We start from the raw sequence: 18,037 nt of genomic DNA, 5'->3' as shown, positions 1-18,037 counted from the left end.
AGCTCTGTTTGCCACAACATACAAATAAGTGTTGGGGTTAATGTAGAGCATGAAATCAGCCATAATACCTAGCTTGCTAAAATGTAACACAGAAGGCCCCTGAGGGCAGGGAGGGTTTCGGAGAAGGGCGTAAGCCTTTGGAATGCCCGGGCCCTCATGACCACTCTGCAGTTGGACCCTCATGACCACTCTGCAGTTGGAATGCAGCGGGGAGTTGCCTTCCCTGAAGCTCTCTTAGCCCAAACACCGCCCTGTGATCTGAGATGTGTGCATTTTCCCTTAGGCTATGTTTAGGAGCACACACATATTAGCGTATTGTATCTTTCCCGTAAACAGATCCTCCCAGTTTCAGTAAGACCCCTTGTCACACATCATGTGCTTGAGAAACAGTGATAAGGATTTGTGATTATCCTGAGGGACCAATAAAAGCAGGAGCAAAGAAGAGCAGAGGGTCTTCATCTCTGAGCGTTGACCCCCTTACCTTCTCCTGTCTTTCAGGGCAAAGTTTGGAGTCATCTTTCATCTGTCGGTATAGGGATTGCTGGCCATTCCTGGCAAATAAGGATGTTGAATCAGTGTTGAGATAACTTGCCTACAGGTAACATGTCCATGTATTAAACCCTTATCTAAATATTGGCATCAACCCATATTTATTTTCTTCCCACTACACACAATTATCTTTTCATAATGAGTAAGATGGATACATGAACAAGTCAAAGATTCTCATCAATTACACTGTAACACTTTATCCAAAGTGAAGCATTTGAGAATACCAAGTAATGAATAAATTCTATAATTATGTCATATTTTCCTTATTTAATTTACTGCAAACATCAATATTTTGGTATAAATAGGGGATGCCTCTCCCTTGCCATTTCATATTTGAGATAATGTAACTGAAATAGTCTAAATTACTTACCCTGTGTGAAAAAAGGAAGTTCCCAACCCCTTTCTCATAATTACATATTTATTTTACATTTCCTTAAATCATGAAATATCAAAAAATTAAATATCTGGCTTCTTCTAAATCAAAGTTTTAAATGAGAAGTTCAGAACCAACTTTATTAGAATTTAAATACCACGTGGTGTAAGACCCAGATTTTGTCAAGACTTTTATTAAAGAATTTTGGTGCAAAGCCAAATTTCTTAATGGAATATAGTAATTATTTAAGCCAGGGACGTTTGCTCAAAAGAACATAACTCTGTGTACATTAGAATAACTGAAGTTGTGGTTTAATGTAAATATTTAAAAGAAATTTATCATTAATCAAAAAAAAAAAAAAGACTGTAATAAGCTGGGTCAAACGTGGTATGGCTCTAACCTTAAGTAGATTCTAAAGACACCAGCAAATTCAAACACTTAAATTTATGCTTCATAATCCATGTGATTTAGTTGAATTCTAATTATCAGTTTCTTCTGGTCTTTCTTGAATCAGATGCCCTCTCTTCCTAGAATCAGGTTTGGCCAGAGGGAGGAGATTTACAAAGCTGAAAAGGGGCAGGGTCTTGGTAAACGGGATAGTGAGACCTGCAGCAAAGCTGGCCATAAAGACAATCTCTAAAACAAGTGGTTTACATTTGCAGCATTATATTGCTGTATTTTTTACCCTATCTAATTTTTATCAATGAAATAATATGTTGTTAATTGGGTAATGCATCCAAATAAATACTAAATTTATTTAGAACATAGACTATAAAGTACTTAGGTAGATGACAACAAAGAATTTGAATATGAATAAAATCCCTCTAATTACAATAAGTGTTATAAAACTTTTGAGTTTATGCACACACACTTGTGTGTGAGCCATGTATGTATGTGTGCAGAGCTGATTCTCGTTATTCATGGTAGTTAAGTTCTATAAAGTTTCTGCAAACACTGAATTAGTGACTATTGAACCACTGCTTCTGGGTGAAATACAGGGTTAACTGGTACCTCTGGTCACAATAAATTTGTCAATCAATCAGTGAATAAGTTTGTTTTATATGTATTTCTGTTGACACACACACACTTTTGGCTCATTAACCTCGAACACATGGCCAATACCACCATAACCCATGTCTAAATGAAATTTATCTAACAGACATATTTTTTCCATAATGCACATCATGGTTTTCTTGAGCTTAGAGAAAGAAGTTAGACAACATTTCAGCATGGGTGCCATTTTAAGCAGCAAATCACTAACAATAACCACAAAAACGTGAAAAATGTGGCACTAAATACACCATAAAAAGGACACTTGTGTATAGTATGAAAGCTGAAACAAGAAGGCATAGCATTACCTTGCTCCTCCTCAGCTGATTGAATATATATAAAATTTACACACACACGCAAACACTACTTTGTAAAATTAGAATATGTATGTAAGTAAATGTTTATGCCATGTTCACGTGATGGACTAGTAATATTTTTCAATAAACCAGTTTATATGGACACAAGAAGAAATATATCAATTTATGTATATTTTCACTCCTTAAAAATGCCTCATTGAATCAATTAGTAAAATGTATTATTTTTCCCTATATGTCAGGATATTTGTTACAAACTAGCTGAGTAGCTTTGCCAATTCCCTCAAAATCTTGAACAGTTTTTCATACATTTGGAAAAGGCTTAATTTTTGAGTAGTAACAAAATGAGTACCTAACTCACAAAAATTCTCATCTAATTCAAGTGCTGTCAAAGGTTGAGGCTACAATTGAAAAGTGCAATCCTTACTCTTTCACATGTTCTTTGCTATGACTGCTTTCATCAAGTTTGAGGTGAAGCAAGACCTGAATTTGAAATTACAGTCTCCAGACAGGCAAGATGAAAGAAGACAGAAGGAAAGAGTCGACTGAGAGGAAGTCGGGAGCACAAAGCAGGCATTATCTGATTTCCTTTTTCTTTGCAGGTTTGCGATTGGTGTCTTCACAGAAGGTTTTCAGTCACATACTGAGAACTCTAATTAAGAGAGTTATCTCCATTTGTGCTGGCTTGAGGGGGCACTTCAATCAAGTAGAACCAGTTGAAGTGCGAATAGGAAGAGCAGGGGAAGTCAGAGTGTCATCAGGAGAAGTAAGTTGGCTGTCGACCAAGAGACATCACAAGTCAGCTTTACTCTGGCAAAATGTCCTCAACCCAGCATGGAAACTTGAGGCAGAAATCAGCTTTTGCCAGCACACAGGACCTGACTCTGTTGATCAGAGGTAGACTGACTTAACCAGGGCTCTCAGAGGTTGATATAAAAGTTCAAGTGTCAGTTTATTATTTTGTGATGAGAAATACTACTTACTTCTGGTCTGATTAATATACTTGCATTCCTGAGATAGATTTGCATTAGAAGTTGAAATATTTTTCAAGAATTGCTTGGTAGTCATGAAATCTGAATAAAGGAGGATTTTTAATGATAATAGCTTCTGATAGTCTGACACATCTATTTCTTCAGTAGACTATACCTGTCTCCAGGACCAAAGAGATCACACATCTCATTACACTACATGAATAAGGCTGGCATTATTTTCTTCTCTGACTCTCTTTTTTCTGTTTTTACCATTGACCAGTCCTTCTAACTGACACATTTCAGAGAGTATCTGTTGGTGATATTAAGATTGCACTATCTTCCCAGGAACTTGGAGACACACTAGGTAATCCTATAAAAAAATTAAAAAAATTAGGCAAATATGACACCATAGAAATTATTAGCAATCTGTGACATAACCAAGAGCTTATGTATCACTGTATGCTAAGTAATTCAGGAAGGGTCAAATTCCAGTTACGATGTTCTGGCAGTAGTCTCATGGAAAGTCATTCAGCTAAAATTTAATTAATTATTTTTTCCTTTTTTCACTTTTATTTTTGATGGATTTTAAGTTCACAGAATGGAATTAATCCTATTTACATTCATCCTCATTACATGCAAACTCATATCTGTCTATCTATTTATCTACCATCTATCTGTTGTTTATAGTTAAAAAAAAGTAACATATACCTGAATATTAGAACAATGACAATAACTTAGAACTTAATCACTTTTGTGTTCTTTCTCCATGTCCTCCTTTTTCATTCCTCAGACATTGCTCTTTCTATTCTGAATCCTGTGCCCATTATACCCTTGCTTTTTTTTTATATAATTTTATATAATTTGTATACTGTCTATATGTATGATGAAAAGACATAAGAGATATTTCAACCACAGCTGTGAGAAACCCCCTCCCCAAAGATCCCACTGTCCTCTAATGGTCAGAAAGAAAGATGATGAGCAAGCAACTGGGTGTTAGCTTAGAAATGTTTCATAAATATCTTTGTTCTGATTTCAAGCCCACATCACAATCTAACAAATTCTTAGTAGGTTCCAAGTAACTTGCCTAGAGATAAAAATGCTCTAAGAACTTTACAAAATGTTTTCTCTAAGTTTGCATTTCTCATTACAATTCTGACAGATATTGTGATTATAATCTAGCATCCCTAGAGGGACAGGATATACAGATAGTTTGATTCTTTGAACATTCATGCTGGAGATGTGATTGTTGTGTTGAAAGCTTGATGTGAAATTAAAATACCTTGCAGAATATTTTGAGATAAAAATTAATAATCAAAAGTTATTTTCCAAACTTGATGAAAAATAAGAATTAACATTCAAAATATTTAAAAAGCATGGGCTTTGCACTTGTACTCAAATCCATACTATGCCACTTAAAAGTTATGTATGCTTTCTGATTCACATTTCAAAACCTTAATTGTAATAATCTCCCAGGTTCTTCTTGACATTAATGACTATGTTAGAAGTATCTACTACCGCTTCTGATAACATTACAAGTGCTCACTCTATGATGGCTTTTCTTTCTCTTCCTCTTCATTGCAAGGTAAATTCTTTTCTATGGTTGTCCAACATATCAGCCTACATATTATTTCTCTGAAGCAAGTTCAATTGCATGCCAATAGAAAAATAATTACTATGGTCGAACACTCACATAATACATTCTTGAATATGGGATGTATTGTGTTCAAGATAATGTAAAGGCTCTTTTCTAAGTACACTTTGGATCTTTAAGACCACATCACTTAATTGACCTCTCGTGATGGACTCAAATTATTCAGACAACTTGTTTCTGTGGAGTACCAGCTCTGCACACAGATTACACCATGCAATCTGTAATCCCAATTGTGTAACTCTTTAATAATATTGTCCTGAAATCTGTCAATTCAGAATTAACCAGAAAGACCATACACCACAATCTGCAATCTGCTGTGACAAAATGAATGAAAACTCCAGCATGTCCAATTGCTCTCCTAGGCTAAGCACCTAATCATTCGTATTAATCAGACTTGAAGACATAATTAAGAACGTAGATTGATTCTTAGAAGACAATTATTAAAAAGAAAATAAGAGGAAAAAGCTGTTTTGCATACAAAATGTAAAACATCAGCAATAAAGGCAGTTGTGAGATGACTTGACCCTTGCAACGTCAACACAGGCTCTGGCTATTTAATCTTTTCTTTTTTTTTTTTGGGGGCAAATTTTCTGAGAACAATTCAATTTGTGTCACACTGCTATATGGGATTTTGTGTACAGGGAAACAGCCCCCAAACCTTTAGTTTAAGAACCGTTAAAAATAAATACTGTTCTGCAATATTAAAGAATGAGCACTTATGGGGCGCCTGGGTGGCTCAGTTGGTTGAGTGACTGCCTTCGGCTCGGGTCATGATCCTGGAGTCCCGGGATCGAGTCCTGCGTCGGGCTCCCTGCTCGGCAGGGAGTCTGCTTCTCCCTCTGACCCTCCTCCCTCTCATGCTCTCTGTCTCTCATTCTCTCTCTCAAATAAATAAATAAAATCTTTATAAAAAAAAAATGAACACTTAATGTATTGACTGCTCCAAAAGTAGCTTTTCTCAAGATAAAGTCCACAGGAAAATTACAAACAAATCTCCTGCACTGCTCATAGAAAATTAAGACTCTACTCTCTCACTGGATTAATTGATATGTAGCCCTTAGGAATCTACACGTGTTGAGATACACAAATGATTCTTATGCATGCTGAAATTTCAGACCAACGTCCTAGGGAATTTTTCTTGAGTAGGTGTTCAAAGCAAGGAAAGCGCTTCATGGAAGAGGCTCTAAGAAAATGGCCCTTCGAGATGAGCACCTAACACAGACAGTCAAATTGGACAAAGATGGATACTCCTGCGGCTTCTTCCTCGCAACTCTCATTACAAATATAAATGTTCACAAAGATAGCTGTTGCTCTCTCCTATAAGAGAAATACATTTATAATAAGAAGTGAACATTGTGATAAATATCAGAATAGCAATTATAGATTCTGCTGACCAGGATTTAAGGAAATAGTTATTCAGATATCTTACTATTTTGAGTGCTAACGAAACAACCATATGGGAACAAATTAGAAATAGCTACTAATGTTACACCTGCATTCATTAAATCACCAATCCACTTCTAGAAATATACCCTCAAACTATAATTGCACACATACAAATCATCTATACACAGATCTCTTCATTGCAACATCATTTATAATAGCAAGAGACTGGAAACAGCCCATGATGAAATAAGAGGAGATTTGTTATATAAAATATATTGTATTTACATAACGAAACTCTGCATCTTAAAAAAAAAAAAATCAGGGAGCTCTTGTGTACTGACATAACCTGATACATAGCGATAAAAAAGAAATCTTACAGCAGAAGAATGTATATCACATAGTAAAAATAAAAATCTACCCATACTTACACTAAATTGGGTTATTTTCTAAATTACCTAAAATTCATTTTTACAAAGAGGATGTTGAGGGAACAGTAGGTGTCTATACAAAGTTGGGGCAAGACCTCTGAATATACATATTTTTATGTCATTTTGTTTTTTTTGAATTATGTTAATATATTTTATATTAAAGTAAAATATAATTTCTCTCCAAGTAAATAAAAATCCTATGATGCTCAACTAGACATATTCCATATATTGCCTTTTTCTTTCCTAGCTCTTTACGTACAATAAAGATTCTGTCAGCAAATAAAACAACGTTTGGACAAACAATAAATTGATCCCTCAAAGTTCAACTTGTTATCACTTTCTTACTTTATTTTTAGAAAGAGAGAGAGGAGGAGCAGAGGGAGAGGGAGAGAAAGAATCTTGAGCAGCCTCCACGTCCAGCGCAGAACCCAATACAGGACTCGATCTCACATCCCTGAGATCATGACCTGAGCCCAAATCAAGAGTCAGATGTTCAACCGACTGAGCCACCCAGGAGCCCTTCTTATTATCTTTTTTTGAAAAATTTGTTTCTTGTCATTTTGAAGAAAATTTTAGATGGTGGCCTTTTGTTTCTGTCTACTCTTGTGAGTTTAAATTTTATCTGTTCCGTTTCCTTAGAGGCAGGAAAGTATTCAGACTCCAAAGATTTTTTATCCCGACCAATGTTGTAAATACAAGGTTTAGCTGAAGTTGATAGTTACAAGAACAGAAATATCTGTAACAGTGCCAGTTCCTACTGGAATGAACTAGATTGAACCGTAGTTTTCAGTTTAGATTCATTCCTTGAGTTTAATATAGTCAGTCAGAATCCAAATCTAAATCTGTCCCAATCAGTTTTATAGACAACAATCTGGCAACTGAAGAATTATAATTCAAAACCCCAGGCAGCCATGCCTATAGCATCTATTTTAAGTAGAATGAAGACAGGGAAATTTAGAGTAAACGTGTTCAAAATATTTTCTTTGTAGACATGAATGACCACAGTATTTTTTAGACTAGGAATTTGCAAGTAAATTCAAAGAAAATATTTATCATGAGGATATATATCTTCTTTTTGAAAAGTAAAAAAAAAAAAAGTACTTTTCATTAGTTTTCTATTTTGAAATTCCCAAAATTACCTGGAGAACTTAGATTTTTAAAGTATTATGTATCAATTGAACTAGATATCTTAATTTTTGATACATATTTGGATTAATCTACTTATCATCTACAATGAGCCATAATAGTGTACAAAACGGTTTTTAGAGGTAAGTGGCTCATGGGGAGGTTCATTTTATCTTATATTTTAACACTTACTGGTCTTGAGACTTTGAAAAAAAGTAAAGGAAGCTATCAGTGTTTCATTTCCCCATTTGTAAATTGAAAAGTGTAATTCAAACATTTTTTTCATTTATTTTTAACTTTTATGATGCTCTGTGCTTTTTTTTCTTTTAAAGATTTTATTTATTTATTTGACAGAGAGAGACACAGCGAGAGAGGGAACACAAGCAGGGGGACTAGGAGAGGGAGAAGCAGGCTTCCCACCGAGCAGGGAGCCTGATGCGGGCTCGATCCCAGGACCCCAGGATCATGACCTGAGCTGAAGGCAGACACTTAACGACTGAGGCACCTGGGCGCCCCTGATGCTCTGTGCTTCTTAAAGTGCTTCATGATAACTTAGATCATGTAGTCTTCACACTATCCCTGTAGGATACAGAGAAATTACCACTATTTTCATTCACCAGTGATACAACTGAAGTATATAGGCATTGGACATATTTTCCTCTCCCTATCAATGATATAATTTTTACTTTACAGGCTTGGCATTTGGAATGTAAAATATTTCCTTGAGCAGATAATTCTAAACTATTATTTACAAAACTGAAATAAATTATATTAATACTGAACTTTTATATATTTTCTGCCTCTAGAAGTAATATCTGTATGCCTGGGTATTACTTAAACGGAGCTTACAGCTTTTGGCCTATGGCTTTCAACTATGGCTTATTATACATTCACAATTTATTTGTTTCTCTTTATTTACTTTCCTATGCATGGCAACTTCTGAATAGACATATCTATAAATTATTCATTGAGTATCACATTCAAAATTCGTGGTTCAGGTCAGATTCCAAGATGTTCATGCTTAAAATTCAGACATTCCTGGTGGTAAAGGGAATTTTAAAGGAGGAGTTAACATTTGGATTATGAATGTGCATAAAATTATTTTTAAAAATCATCATCCTTTGTAAATATCAATCACACTATTGTACAAGTTTCATCAAATTAAAAGAATATTTTGCTCCCTCAGAGCTTACATAAATGATATATCTGCTAAACATTCTTTGATGAAATCACTAACCAACAAGTTTTGTAAAAAACATTTTGATAAGCAAGAGTTTTTGGTTTAATTAACTGGTTGCATCTGGGAATGTGGACTAGGGACAGGACTTCAGGAAGAACTTCTGTTCTGACAAGGACTGGAGAAATAATAAGCTAATCATATCATTCTAAATCTGACAAATTGTTCCAGGGGCTGATTTTAGAAGCCTGGAAGAACAGATCTTATCTCCTGCAGGTTTTCTTTTTGGGGTAAGTATATTCTGAAGATGTTTCCATATTGGGAGCTCTATGCAGATTCAGATTGCCTTCCACTGTGTTTCCTTCTCTCTCTGTGGTTGTATTGTGAGAGATTGTTAAAATTCCTGTTTAACGCTTCTATGGAGACAACTGAGCTGTTCTTTTCAGATAACCCTTTGGGAAAATATATGATTAAACTTTATCAGTAGAGGAAAATTCTGTAACTTCAGGGATTTCTCTTCAGTATTCTTCCACCCCTACCCCCAACTGGGAAGGTGGGGGTTGATACCCAGGGTGCTGTTGAAGGCTGTAACAGAAATAAAACTACCGCCACACCCCCCCCCCCCCCCCCCCCCCCCCCCCCGCCAAAATACTCTCTGGGGAAAAACTATTTGAAGCTACATGGAGGAATTTGGCTTCTGCCTAGGAGATAGACATTGCATAACAGAAAAAATGTGGAGTAGGAGGTTGTGGTATAGTGTATGGCAGCAGAGTTCTTCCAACAGTAGACAGGAGGCAGCATGATGACCAAAATCCCAGGCTGCCAGTACCATGGCTTCTGAAGTCCTTCAGTGCCAGAACTCTTATTGATAACAAGGAGGATTGCAAAGCTTTATGTTGGACTTACTGAGTTCGCTGGTTGGAGCCAAATTACAGTGTATGAATTTGGGGGATTGATAGCAGAGATAAAAGTAAAAGTCACTATTGAGTGAAAAAAAAATTGCTGAGTTGTGAGAAACAAGGCTGAGCAATCTTTGTCTTTTGCTTAAGGTGAAAAGTTGGTGAACATAGATTCTTAGAAGTCTTTTGATAAGGAATTGAATTTGTTCCATGATATCAGAAGTGCTTTTGAAGAGCAATTAGGAAGAATCAAAGGATAAAGAGTCTCTCTCTTAGTCTGTTTGGACTGCTAAAACAGAAATACCACAGACATGGTGGCATATAAACAACAAATTACATTTCTCACAGTTCTGAGGGTGGGAAGTCCAGGTTCAAGGTGCTAATAGATCTAGTGTTTGTTGAGAGCCCACTTGCTGGCTCATAGATCGTGTCTTCTTGCTGGGGTTCCATTAATAAGGGCATTAATCCCATTCATGAAGGCTCACCGTTATGACCAAATCACTTCCCAAAAGGACCATCTCCAAATACCATCACACTGAGGAAGAAGTTTCAACATATAAATGGGGGAGGGGAGCATAAACATTCAGTCTATAGCAGTCTCTTTAAAAAAATAAGCCTTGAAGTTGGACTTCTCTTCTTGAGGTTAAAACTTGATGACAAACTAAAATTAGAGAGAGTGAGTTCTTTACAGTCTCACCAGAGGGATATTTTTGCACAACTATCAGACATTTTGTCAATAAACAGAATAAGAGTTAACATACAGTAGTCTCCCCTTATCCAAGACTCCCAGTTCCAAGAATCCTAGTAGAAGCCTGAACTGTAAATAGTACTGAACCCTATATATACTAGGCTTTTTCTGTACCTGCATACACATAATAAACTTTAATTTATAAATTAGGCATAGTAGAGATTAACAAAGACAATAGTAAGATAGAACAATTATAACAATATACTGTAATAAAAGTTCTGTGAATGTGCTCTTTCTCTCTCTCTCTCTCAAAATATCTTACTGTCTATACTCACCCTTCTTGTCATAATGTGAGATGATAAGATGCCTATGTGATGAGATGAAGTGAGGTGAAGGCGTAGGCACTATGATGTCACTTTAGGCTACTATTGACCTTCTGATGACTGGTCCAAAGGAGGATCATCCACTCCTGGGCCACCATTGACTCAGGTAACTGAAGCCACAGGAAGTGATACAGTGATAAGGAGTAGGGGGTATATTATTGTATATTCAATACTATATATTGAATTGTTTACTGTGTATTGGGAAAATTTTTATTTTATTTTATTTTATTTTTTTTAAAGATTTTATTTATTTATTTGAGAGAGAGAATACATGAGAGGGGGGACGGTCAGAGGGAGAAGCAGACTCCCCGCCGAGCAGGGAGCCTGATGCGGGACTCGATCCCAGGACTCCAGGATCATGACCTGAGCCGAAGGCAGTCACTCAACCAACTGAGCCACCCAGGCGCCCATATTGGGAAAAATTTTAAGCACTTCACATAAATGCCTTCATTTAATCCTCACAGCAAACATGTTGCTGGTTTATCAGCTACTATTATTATTCCCAAATTATAGGTGAAGAACCTGCACTAAGAAAATGGCTAGAGACTGTAATACGGATATCTACCAGCAGACCTGGCTGCAAATCCTATTCAATTAACTATTGGTAATAGGATTTGTTGTGTGTATTTACATGTTGTCTCTTTCACATACAAAAGTGTTAAGCATACTTAAAAAAAATAAATTGTTAGATATTGTGTTACTATACCTAAAATAATCAGTACTCTAAATAGCATATTACTATCTATTGGAAATTATTCTACTCAGCCAAAAACATTATTTTTAGAGAAGTAAAGTTATCACATTGCAGTGGAGCTATTTTCTGGTAGGGCAGTCTATGGGCAAATCATTATAAACCACAAAATGAAATTTAAAATAAGTAGCGTTCCAAGAAAAGGGGAGACACTCTAAGTAATTCCTTTTTATATGAAAATGATCAAACGGGTGACTTAGTTGATCTGCCTCACTTTGCAAACGGGTGACTTAGTTGATCTGCCTCACTTTGCAAACGGGTGACTTAGTTGATCTGCCTCACTTTGCAAATAAGGAATCTGAGGTAGAGCGAGGCTCCTTGACCTGTACTGGTTAACTCAGGCTTTTAAGGGAGAGTAAATAGGGTGTTTTCAAACTTTTTCCTGTTGTACATGGAGATACGGGCTGTTTGCCTTCTTTAGCCATAACAAATATACAAAGAATAACCTCATACACATGCCTAGTTGAGCTATTGTAGATATATATATTGTAGATATATATTTAACTATATCAGGAGTATTTTCCTACAAGTAGTTTTTCTGAGTGAAAGTATAAATGCATATGTTCTTTTGCAAGATATTGTCAAATCTCTGGACATAGTACTTTTGTTATTTTGCATTCACACTAGGAATGTATCACATTTTTGTTTTAACGTACTAATATTTATCAATCTTTTAAGTGGTAAGATAATTTCTCACTCACAAATAATTTCCCAAACCTTATTAAAAATTAGTCTCTTTTCGGGGTGCCTGGGTGGCTCAGTTGGTTGAGTGTCCAACTCCTGATTTCACCTTAGGCCATGATCTCAGCATCATAGGATGGAGCCCCGCGGCAGGCTCCTAGCTCAGCAAGGGGTCTGCTGGAGATTCTCTCTCTCCCTCCCCCTCTACTACTCACCCCTGCTCACAGTGCTCTCTATCTTTTTTAAATAAATCAATTAATAAATCTAAAAAAAATCTGTTAAAAATTAGATCTTTTCTCAAGGATTTTAAGGCTCACTTTCATTATATGCAACTGTGTATTTCAAAGTAGATCTTAACTCCATTTTCCAGATTTTTCTAAAGGATGTTAGAATGAATGATATATGTTCTAAGTGCAGGTAAATGTCAAGTATCAATATAAAGTAGCAGTCCTGTTACTATAATACCTATGTACTTTATAAAATTATAAAAAAGACTTACATAGTTCTTATATATACAGCTGAGAATTGTCTAAATACTTGGCATGTACTGACTCACTTAACACTACCCGAAATCTGTGAGGTAGATACTATTTATCCTCCTAATTTTGCAAATTAGAAAACTGAGCCACGGGGAACAGTCCCAGATGAGTGCAGGCAGTCTGGGTTTCTAAACCACTACAACTTGATTCTTTTATCCTGCTCAGACTGTGACCATGCTACCTACTTATATTTCTTCAGGTTTTGAAGTATTTATCATTTAAAACCAAATAGACATGTAAAATATAGCCCCCACCTAATTTGAGAAACACCAAGCAACGTAAATTTTCATATCATGTTATCACTTCATATTTCCCACAAATTGTGCTACTTGGAAAACTTAAAATAATTATCGAGCATTAGCTGTAGCATGCTGTTAACAGAAATAACCCAAATGGCCTATTTATAAATGTCTTCTACTTGAGTAATCACTACATCATATTTGTCATATTGAGAGGCCATGAGCACTGTGGTTAAAATTTCCAGCTTGAAATTAGCCTGGATTATATATACTTATTTAGCTATTCACTTAGTTTTGTAGTCCCAGACTTATATTTATTGCTTTAAATCAAAATTTCCTTCTGACATAAACAGGATGAAAATACTTTACTCATTAAATTTTTCTAAATGCTTCACATAATAAGTGCCACATACATTTTACCTATTCTTATATCAAAAGGAGTTATAGTTAATTGCTATACAAAGAGGAAAGATGACAACAATAACTGCATTTTGTAAACAAGGGTAAAATAACCGGTGGATTTGATTCACTCTCTTTAACGAGCTAAGATGAAAAGCAAAATAAATCCTTTACAGGTGATTAGATGTGGGAAATAAAGCATGCTACTCTACTAATTTGGTTTGCAGACAATTTCAAGCTATGATATCTTTTTAGCATCAGTAAAACTGACACTGAGAGAAACTAAGTAATTAATAGAAAAAAACACAGTGAGCTAAAGGAGACAGTGGATGGGAAGAGAGTCTCATTATTCTCACCTGCCAGCCAACCTGGCAATCACTAGGGAGGTGGATGCATGTGAAGGAAAAAGTTTTTTCATAAATGAAATCTAAGTCAGTAACAGCAGAAAATACTATGAAAGAAATATAGAAGAATACATAGGAATTCATTTTTACTCTTCATAAATCACATTGAAAAATAATAGCATAATGTACAAAGTGTCCAGAGTTACGTTTCTTAGTCATCCTTGGACTTTTCAATATAACTTCATAAAAAGAAAAAAAATGACAGTTGACTTTGCACAACTCAAATTAGGTCCTTTTGTATAACATTTTAGGATATTCTAGGAAACCTTATTCTGACCCTAAACGTCTTTACCTTTAGATTTATCATCCTGAAATTGAAATATCTTGCATCATTTGGGGTTGGGAAGCTTAGTGTGAGAGTCTAAATAGTAACAGTGGAGGGACATTATGCCACAGCAAACTTTTGGATGGTTAATAATTGTGGTTGGACAATGAATCTATTGTCTGCTTCCTATCTTCAATCCTCATCTGAAACCCTTGAATTTAGAATTTTTTTCGCTTTTAGAAAAGCAAGCGAATTCGTAGCCATTCAAAATGTGTAACCTGCATAGGATTTCTGGCATTATCCCTTCAGCAACACATTAACATTTCTGCAGCTAAAAACGATCAGACTAAGTGAGATGTATAAAGAATATAAATAGCCTGACATCGATTCTCTTCAGGTTTGCCACTAAATGACTTTCTTATGATTTTTGAAATCTTGAAAAACGCCATGTCTAAAAGTCATTTACTTACATTAGGTAGCTAGTTATATGAAAGTTAGAGTGAAGGCATTAGGGGGCAAGAGAGTGAATACCAAGCACTCTATGCTATTTGGAGAAAAAGCTCAGAAAGTGGTTTTAGAAACATCAGAGCCTGTGGGCATCATGAACATTTTCTTTTATTTTTTGCAAGATTGATGCACAAGGAAACATTCGGCAAGTCTAGGTATATAAACAGATCTTATGAAACATAAAGAATTCAAAGTAGTAACCCAACATAGAAGTAGTCAGGGAAGACTATTGTATTATAATCATCAAACCTGCTGAGAAACTAGATCTTGCTTATTACAATCACACAAAGAGAAGTGGTAATTATGTGATGTGATAGAGGTGTTAGCTAGTGCTACAATGGTAATCATATTAAAGTACCATAAATTCACCAAATGAACATGTCGTACAACTTAAATTTACACTTTTTATGTCAAATATATTTCAATAATAATAATAATAATAAAGGAATTACATGGACTATCTGGATTAGAGAATTTAGACCCTTATCTAAAATTGCCACAAAAATTACCTGATGGGACATGTCATTATCAGTGTAAATAACTGAATGTAAGTGTAACAGAATATTCAAATTTTGTGAGATAATTAACTAATAATTTTATATAGTGTTGGTAGATAAAACAGACAAGAACCCTACATACATCTCAAAATGTAAACCATTACTTTCTGTTACTCTGTTACTAACTCCAGGCAAGCAAGGACACATTCAATTAACTTTATGTTGCTTAAGTAAAATAGGCGTGAGATCTGTCCCATTGTATCTTACATCTAATGAGTTAATGGGACCTGAAAAAAAATATTTATTGCTTAGCAATGTCTTTTTGTCTGCTTTCTGGATAATGAGACAATAAGGAAATACTGAGAAAATAATATTTTCTATTTTCTAGCTTATAGTTTGATTAATATTTTTATTTTATTGAAAGTTCTAAAAACAAGAAAATAAAAAAGGAAAGTTCTGTTTTAATGAGCTTTCATTTGATTATTCTTGAAATCTTTAAATTGGTTTTTATGTACATCTGAAGGAGTAAGTATGCAAGTGTGCCAGCAAAATTTTGAAGAGAAAATGATGGCACATAATGAGCTAGAAATCACCTGACAATATGATAAAATGAGATACAGGGGTGCCTGGGTGGCACAGTCGGTTAAGAGACCGACTCAGTTTTGGCTCAGGTCGTGATCTCAGGGTATTGGGATCGAACCCCAAGTCGGGCTCTGTGCTCAGTGGGTGTCTGCTTAAGATTCTTTCTCTCTCTCCCTCTGCCCCTCCCCTCCATGCTCTCTTTCTCTCTCTCTAAAATAAATGAATAAATCTTTAAAAAATGAGCTATAAAAGAAAATAAGAAATGTTAGTGTAAAACTAACAAAAATTATAGACAAACAAACAAAATAATCTAAAAGTAACTTGCATAAAAGGGAGACTTAGTAGGAAAAAAAAGATTTGAAAACATCGACAAAATAATAGATCACTAAATGAATTGTGGTTAGACAATTAGAAAATTTATTATTGAAAGTTATAATATTACATTATTTCATTAAAAATGGCCAATTGATTTAGGTTCTAAATAGAAAAACAAGCAAATATAGAAAATATACTGTAAGATCATATATGCTTGTGTAAGAAAAGAATTACAAAGAATTAGAAATGATGTTTAATTTTTGGTTTACAGGTTATTAAATACATCTAAAAGATTGATTTTCCAGAATATCTCCAAATCCTAAAATTTAATGATTTAGTTTGGTATATTAAATGAAAAAATATATATTTTAGTATTGATTTTTTTGCAACATATATCAGAATAGGGACCTTTTCTGGTTTAGCAAAAAGCACATTTAATACCCACATTAAATTGCATGGATGATATGGAGACTTTCATACATACAGCTGTTGAGCTCCTTCTCTGTTGGTGGAGGTGGAGGGGGGCTGCCAAGGACAGCACTTTTCATTTGACTTAATCCAGGATACTCCTATGACTACTGATCCAGGTGGCTTCTAGGAACTGAAACTGTTGAGCAGGTCCCTGGGTCTTATCAAGGTTGAGTGTCCAGCCTGTGTGTGCCACAGAGTCTATGACCTTGTGTAAGACCTGGTCAGGCCAGTGATGAGGGCGTCACTACTATAGTGGAAGGCAAGTACGCTGGGGGGGTAAGTTAGCTGGCTACGGATCTAGCCCTACCACCGATGGCATATTGTGGGGGAATGAAAGTTTCCCTGTGGAAGTACAGTGAGTGTGTGCCCGCAGGCTGCTCCATGTGAATGTACATTGTTCCTGATCTTCATCCTGCAAAGGGATTGAGCAGAAGACATTAGGTACTTCACTAACAATGCATCAGTCTCCCATGCGGGCTGTCACCCAGGATCCACAGGTGGCACCCTGATGCTTCATCTAAGGTAGCCCCAGGCCACCTTGGGCTACTAAACTGTGACGGGGTGGAGTGTAACAAGCATGCCTGCAGCAAGTCCTGTTATCCTGCTGAGTCATGTCTGACGCGAAGTATGAGGTTCATTAAAATAACTGCTCAGGGCTTTAGTAACATCGGTGGTGGGATGGGGTGGATGCACCCCCTGTGGTGGCAGGCATTCTTTATTTTGAGAGAGCATGTTCCCCGAGGCTATGGTAGTGTTCCACACTGCAAGCAACCAAAATATCAGTATCTATAGTGCACTCAGTGACGAGAGCAACGATCACTGGCAACTGAAATGACTCACAGGGCCTATCTAGAAATACATGCAAACTCGTCTAACGTGAGTCACCAGGCTCCTCTGCCAAGCCCCCAACGTCACCAGTTTACCCCTACTCCTGAAGGGGCCTGGTGGGAACTAGTATCCAAGGTCTCAGGAAAGTTTGCATTGTTTCCTTCTTTTCATTCACCTTGACAGGGTTATGGGGCCACTGGTCCTGGGAGGGATCTGAATACCTTGACCCATTCTGTTCTTTTCTTTTTTTATTTTAATTCCAGTATAATTAACGTATAGTGTTATGTTAAATTCAGGTGTACAATAAGTGATTCAACAATTCCATGTATCACGCAGTGCTCCTCAAGATAGGTGTACTCTTAATCCCCTTCACCTATTTCCCTCATCCCCCCACTCCTTTCTCTTCTGGTTACCATCTCTTCATTCTCTATAGTTAAGAGTCTGTTTTTTAGTTTGTCTCTGTTTTTTTTTTTTTTTTCCCTGTTGGTCATTTAAATTCCACATATGAGTGAAAACCTATGGTATTTGTCTTTCTCTGATGACTTATTTCACTTACATTATACTC

This window comes from Mirounga leonina, unplaced genomic scaffold, assembly GCF_011800145.1.
Source record: "Mirounga leonina isolate KUSES-001 unplaced genomic scaffold, KU_Mleo_1.0 Mir_127, whole genome shotgun sequence".
NCBI lineage: Eukaryota > Metazoa > Chordata > Mammalia > Carnivora > Phocidae > Mirounga > Mirounga leonina.
The sequence above is the reverse complement of the archived record's forward strand: the minus strand, read 5'-3'. Positions refer to the sequence as shown.